Here is a 6,951-nt window from a genome sequence, read left to right on the forward strand (position 1 = left end):
CACATGCTCTAAAGCTTTGTATATTATCCTTCTTTCTGTTACAGGTGAAGCTACAGATTAGAAATGGAATATTTTGTTCGTGTTGAGGTGTATCTAACTCAGTGTGAGTCTAGGGGAGGAATGACTTTTATTTAACGACTTTGCCTCTTCTATTCCCTAACTATTGTCAAAGGATGCATCGTGTTTTAGGAAAAGTTCTATGAGGGGAAAGCAAAGAAAGCATTGGTGAAAAATATCGAAGTCTGTAAGCAGCTTTTTAAATAGAAGCAATTCTTTTAGGCTACTCTTAACACTCATCCTTAGGACATATCATTAGCTGGAAAGAAAAGCACGTTCAAACTGAATAAGCAGAACAAGCTGGTGACGATGACTCTTTAATGTAATTTGAGTGTTTTCCAGGACTACTATATAAATGACTTTAGATGAAAAATTTACTTAATTTGTTTAAAATTCATTGTGAATCAATAAGCTAAAATCTATTTTATAAAGCATATAATGAAAAACTTATTCCAGCTATAGTCAATCGTCATCTTATTTCATCTAATTAAATATTTAGTGTTTTCTAAATCCTAATAAAAACAAAAAATAAAAGTAGATGCCAGCTGCAAGGCAAATTAGTTTTAGGAGTATCTTTCTTTTTTATTAGATAAACAAGGAAAGTTTGAACATAATAACTAAAGAGTTAACAGGGCTATTTCTGTTTTTTCTACATAATATTTACTTTGAAAAGCCAAACACTTGTATTTGATATATGCCACACATGTTTAACAAAAAGCATGCAATACCTTTTACCATACTCCTTGCTTGATAAGTAACTTACTCGTGATTTCAGCTATACATGCTAGTTCATTATTTCAAAATAAGTGATAAAGAAATAGCATATTCTTTTCATCTTGTTTTATAACATAAAAAGGAAAAAGGCCACTTATATTAGATCTATATTATTTTAATCTCAATTATTTTCAGTAACGTTGCCAGATACTATCTATAATTTACTTCACAATGCTTTATAATCTTTCTTGAAACATATAAACACATATTGTATATGTACTGAAAATAAAGTTAGGGGGAAGAAAGATGCCAGACTTTTCTCACAAAGTCAGTCTGATTTACGTGGTTGCTTTGACCAAGAGGACTGATTTTACTAATTAGATTACACAATATACTCATAAATTAACTGTATTCATAAATGAGTAAACTCTATTTCCACTATTTTGGCAAAAATCTATTTAAATCACATTATAAAAATAGTATTTTATTAAGAAATGTTATATTGAAAAGGATTCTTTGAAATTAACATTATTTCTATTTCCTCAACGCTTTGTGAAAATATTGGGTTGAACAAGGTGCCTCTAAGGAAAAAAATAACAATCATGTGCTAAACCTTGGTAAAATCTTTTTTATATGTTTCCTAAAAACTGAGGAAGTGAATGGCTGCAATGACTGGTAATAAATGTCTGCAAGTGGTAGTTTTCATTTTTTTGCCTTTGATACAATTTTATTTTATTTATTTATTTATTTTAGATATGGGCAATTTTTTTAAAGATTTATTTTATTATTTATTTATTTTTTTTTTTTTGGCTTCGTTGGGTCTTTGTCGCTATGCACGGGCTTTCTCTAGTTGCGGTGAGCAGAGGCTACTCTTCGCTGCAGTGTGTGGGCTTCTCAGTGCGGTGGCTTCTCTTGTTGTGGAGCACAGGCTCTAGGCACATGGCCTTCAGTAGTTGTGGCACACAGGCTTAGTTGCTCCTCAGCATGTGGGATCTTCCTGGCCCAAGAATCAAACCCGTGTCTCTTGCATTGGCAGGTGGATTCTTAACTACTGTGCCACCAGGGAAGCCCTTGATACAATTTTAAAAGGATCAATAAAGTTAAAGGTGATATGTTGTTAAAAGCAATTTTTGAGACTAGATCCCTTTGTTTTTGTGTTTGTTTGTTTGGCTTATATTATCAGGCATGCAAAGGAATAAATGATTTTGCTAAAGGAAAACTCCTTCAAGTCCCATCCTTGTATGTATTGAACAAGTTTTCCCAGTGCTTACATCTATAAAAATAAAAAATAGACACAGAATTGATGGAATTAATGAACTAAATTTTTAAAAGCCCCATTCACCTTATAAAAAATGCATTTCCTCTAAATTGGCGCTGCCACTGTGGAGAACAGTATGGAGGTTCCTTAAAACACTAAAAGTAGAGTTACCATATGATCCAGCAATCCCACTTTTGCACATATATCCAGAAAAGATGAAAACTCTAATTCAAAAAGATACATGCACCCCAATGTTCATAGCAGCACTATTTATAATAGTCAAGACTTGGAAGCAACCTAAGTGTCCATTCACAGATGAATGGATAAAGAAGATGTGGTACATGTGTACAATGGAATATTACTCAGTCATAAAAAAGAAGGGAATAATGCCACTTGCAGCAACACTGATGGACCTAGAGATTATCATACTAAGTGAAGTAAGTCAGATGGAGAATGACAAATATCATATGCTATCACTTATATGTGGAATCTTAAAAAATGATACAAATGAATTTATTTACAAAACAGGAACAGACTCAGACATAGAAAACAAACTTAAGGTTACTAAAGGGGAAAGGTGGGGGGAGGGATAAATTAGGAGTTTGGGGTTAACAGATACAAACAACTGTATATAAAGTAGATAAACAACAAGGACCTACTATATAACTCAGGGAACTATATTCAATATCTCGTAATAACTTATGGAAAAGAATCTGAAAAAGTGCATATATATATATATATATAGGTAAAACAGATAGCTAGTGGGAAGCTGCTGCATAGCACAGGGAGATCAGCTTGGTGCTTTGTGGTGACCTAGAGAGGGGCTCAAGAGGGAGGTGATATGGGGATATATGTATAAATATAGCTGATTCACTTTGTTGTACAGTAGATGCTAACACAACATTGTAAAGCAATTATACTCCAATAAAGATGTGTTAAAAAAAAGAATATATATACGGTATATATATATACACATATAAATACATATATACGATGAGTCACTTTGCTATACACCTAAAACTAACACAGCATTGTAAATCAACTATATTTCAATTTTAAAAAAAGCATTACCAATATATTTTAATTTTTGTCAATTTATCAAAATCTGTGTTATATTTATGTTGTTTTGATTAATTATATAAAGCTAATAATTGTCAACCAGAAGAAATTTTTTTAAATGCTAGAAACTTATAGGAAATTAAAAACTAAACATCAATTTTGCTGTGTAGAAATAAAATGATCCAATCAATGAAAAAATAATCCAAGCATACAATTACATTACTTTAGGATAAACTTCTGTGGGGGAATTAAAAATACGTGTTCCAGAAGAAAAAAGAATAGTGTGAAATTCCTAGCTGTTGGAGAAGAATTTAAGTATTTTTAAATGGTTGATGGTGAGTGTTTATCTTCCATCGAAGATATGGTATTTTGTCTCCATTCCATACATTGAAAAGAGCGAGGGAACAGTTTTACTTTTAAATGACAGTGTTTATGAGATGCCATAAATTATATTCTTTGCAATTATTTAGACTTAAGATGAGAATTTGTATATGTCAACTTTAAAACATATGAGGGAATATGGGGTTTTTAAAAATGACCTTAGTGATTATGTCAGTGAAAACATTTGAAGACCATTGTAATAATTCCCAAGTAATGTGTGATATTTCACAGATGCTCCAGCAGAGGCCCAGATGAAAGACTGTTGTTGATTTCTACTGTGGTCTAATCTCTGCCCTCTCCTTAAATGAAATCCACCAGGACTATTTGGAAAATATTTGCCAAGAAGCACTTAAACTCTGACGTTTCTAATGAATTGAGGTTACGGCTGCATTCAGTAGTTTATTTAATAGTCATGACCATGAATCATATTTTATGACTCCTCATTGAGGTATGGCTGAAGACTGGAGCTCGCCCTCAAAAATACCCTCTTGAGGAAAAACAGTCACTGGGAGGAAGTCTCAGATTGGGGCAAGTAGGCAAGACACAGTGTCCAATCATAGTCAATTTCCAAGAATAATTTAGGAAGTGGCCAGCACAAAGGGTCCAAGTGTAATTGTTGAGCTGTCTTATCAGGGGCATGGGGCCAGGGATTTGGGAATTAGGGTACATTACACTCAGGAAAAAAGAGGTTCAGGAGGTCATTTAAAAGGTGTGTCCATAGGGTTATACCACTAGTGAAGTCTAAGGATGAGGTGACCATATGTTCCAGTTTGCCTGGACAGTCCACCTAACGTGTGTTGTTCTGGTATAATTATCAGTAGTCCCCTGTGATATTGTGATTTATAACAAGAAATATATATTTGGTCTGCATCCTTGCTTCTGGCACAGAGCTCCTACAACCCTTGGAATTTCCTAAGTGATAAGAGCAGTAAAAGTGTCTTGATAATCATAACAAATCCCTTCCAACCATATCTGAGTTTATATTAATGAACTGACTTTTGGAAAACACCTAAGAATGAGGGCTGGTTGTCAGAGGAAGCAGCGGTGTGATTGGAGGGTTGGAAATTACAATCATCCTGTCCCCTCCCCCAACGTACCTCTTTTGAGGGGATCAGGGATGGAGGTTGGAGGTTGAATGATTGCCAGCGGCCAATGATTCCATCAATCATGCCTATGTAATGAAGCCTCTGTAAAAACTCAGAAACTCAGGATTCTGGGTTGGTGAAGGCCCAGCTATGAGAGAATGCGGTGAGGGTGGGTGCTCTTTGAGAAGGCATGGATGCCTTGAGCCCCTTCCCACAAACTTTGCCCTATGTATCTCTGCCACCTGGCTGTTCCTGAGTTATGTCCTTTTATGATCAACTGGTGAGCTAATAAGTAAAATGCTTCTCTGAATTCTGTAATCTGCTCTAGCAAATTAGCGGTACTCAAGGAGCGGGTCACTGGAACCTCTGATTCATAACCAGTCAATCAGAAGCACAGGTAAGAACCTGGACTTGTGATTGGCATCTGAAGTGGGCGTTGCAGTCTCGTAGGACTGAGCCCTTAACCTGTGGGATCTGTTGCTATCTCTAGGTAGACAGTGTCAGAATTGAGTAAAATTGTACGAACCCAGCTGTTGTCAGTGAGTTGGTGGTGAAGAGGAAAAATGCACACATTGGAATGGGGGGTGCAGAATCATACCCCCCTTTCATTTCCAAAGTGTTTAAAATATGTTGTAAATTATATGTAATTTATATACTGTGAATGTTTATTCTCAATTTCTGTGCTTATTTCACCGTGGACTAGTAATGAACAGTTAAAGGACTGACACTCGTCTACAGACCACACACTGTAAGCATCACAATTCTAAGGAGTCAGAGTAAGACCTCTAGGAGGACATCCTAACTATGGGTGTTTAATGAGTGTTTGTTTAGGCAATCAGTGCTAAAGTACTGAGACCAGAGTCCTAGATTTAATGCCTGTGTGGATGAGGTATAGCTTCCTGTTGTTCCCTAGACACAGACCATATACCCAAGGTCAAAATCCAACTGAGAGGATATGGACTGATGGCAAAAAGATCTCAGGAATACATGCCATGCTCTTCCTAGGCCAGGTGTTGGCTAGGCCAGTGAGTGTTGGCCTCCTCACAAAGAATGAGGCCACGTTCTCTTCTGAGCACTAAGACTGTGAAGCCCAATGGCAAGAAGCAGGAGTTGGAGTCTGGCATCTCCCAGGCTCTCCTGGAGCTGGAGATGAACTTGCACATCAAGGCCCGGCTAAGGGAGCTGAATATAACAGGATCCAAGGGAAATGAAGTTGGTGGTGTTTGGAAAGCTATTACAATCTTTGTTCCCATTCCTCAACTGAAATATTTTCAGAAAATCCAAGTCTGGTTAGTACTTGAATTGGAAAAGAAAAAGTTCAGTGGGAAGTATGTTGTCTTTTTTGCTTAGAGAATTCTTCCTAAGCCAACTCAAAAAAGCTGTACAAAAAATAAGCAAAAACACCCAAGGAGCTGCACTCTGACAGCTGGGCACGATGCGATCCTGGATGACTTGGTTTTTCTCAAGTGAGACTGTGGGCAAAAGAATCCACGTCAAATTGGATGGCAGCCAGCTCATAAAGTTTCATTTGGATGAAGCACAGCAGAACAATGTGGAATACAAGGTTGAAAGTTTTTCTGGTATCTATAAGAAGCTCATGGGCAAGCATGTTAATGTTGAATGCCCAGAATTTTAGTTGTAAACAGAAATGACTAAGTAAAATATCATTCACAATTCTAAAAAAAGAATACATGACTCACCAAGGGTGGGACAGGGACCTTCATACTGTTCTCCCAGGCCATTTCAGGAACCTCAATTTATATTTTATGTCAATTACAACAAGTATGTCTTAGTTCAATTCTTTAATGTGTCCATTTCAATGAATACGACAGATTTCCAAAATGAAAAGGCCGAGTCCCAGCTGAAGAAGGCGTCTGGCTAGGTATCCATTAGCTTCTCCCAACAACCCATTAAAATTCCGTAAATGGCTTAGAAAAAGATTAAGACGGTTAACAACAGGTGGATGAGGTAAGGGGCATCTGTAAAGAAACTAAAATGCAGAATTTAAAACTACGTTAAAAGCAGTAAAAAGCTGAATGGTATGGAGGGCAAACTTTAGAAGCTTTCTTAGAAAACAGAAGAAATGAACAAAAGATATGAGAATGAAGAGAGAGGAGATCATAGACTCAAAGGGCAAAGAAGGGAGATCTGACAGGTACACAGTTGTTTCAAAGAAAATATGAGACTTTAAGGGCATAAACTCACAAAGGTAAGAGACAAATTACAGGGGGACAACAGCACTAAACTTTTGGAAAAGGGAGAGCAAATAAGCGTGGTACGTACTTAGCAGACTAGAGAAGGATGCATCAACAGCCACAGTGGAGAAAGCTGAAAACAAACCCACCATGCACCGCTGAGTCGCCAAAAGGCTCAGGAATTTGTTGCAAAAGGTACTGT

At 36.6% G+C, this 6,951-nt stretch overlaps 1 pseudogene; it reads left to right on the forward strand.

Annotated features, from left to right (window-relative positions):
* Positions 1–5,604: 5,604 nt before the first annotated feature.
* LOC130857661 (40S ribosomal protein S7-like) lies at positions 5,605–6,190 on the forward strand (annotated as a pseudogene).
* Positions 6,191–6,951: the final 761 nt, after the last annotated feature.

The sequence above is a fragment of the Hippopotamus amphibius genome, chromosome 7 (assembly GCF_030028045.1).
Source record: "Hippopotamus amphibius kiboko isolate mHipAmp2 chromosome 7, mHipAmp2.hap2, whole genome shotgun sequence".
NCBI classification, from domain to species: Eukaryota; Metazoa; Chordata; class Mammalia; order Artiodactyla; family Hippopotamidae; genus Hippopotamus; species Hippopotamus amphibius.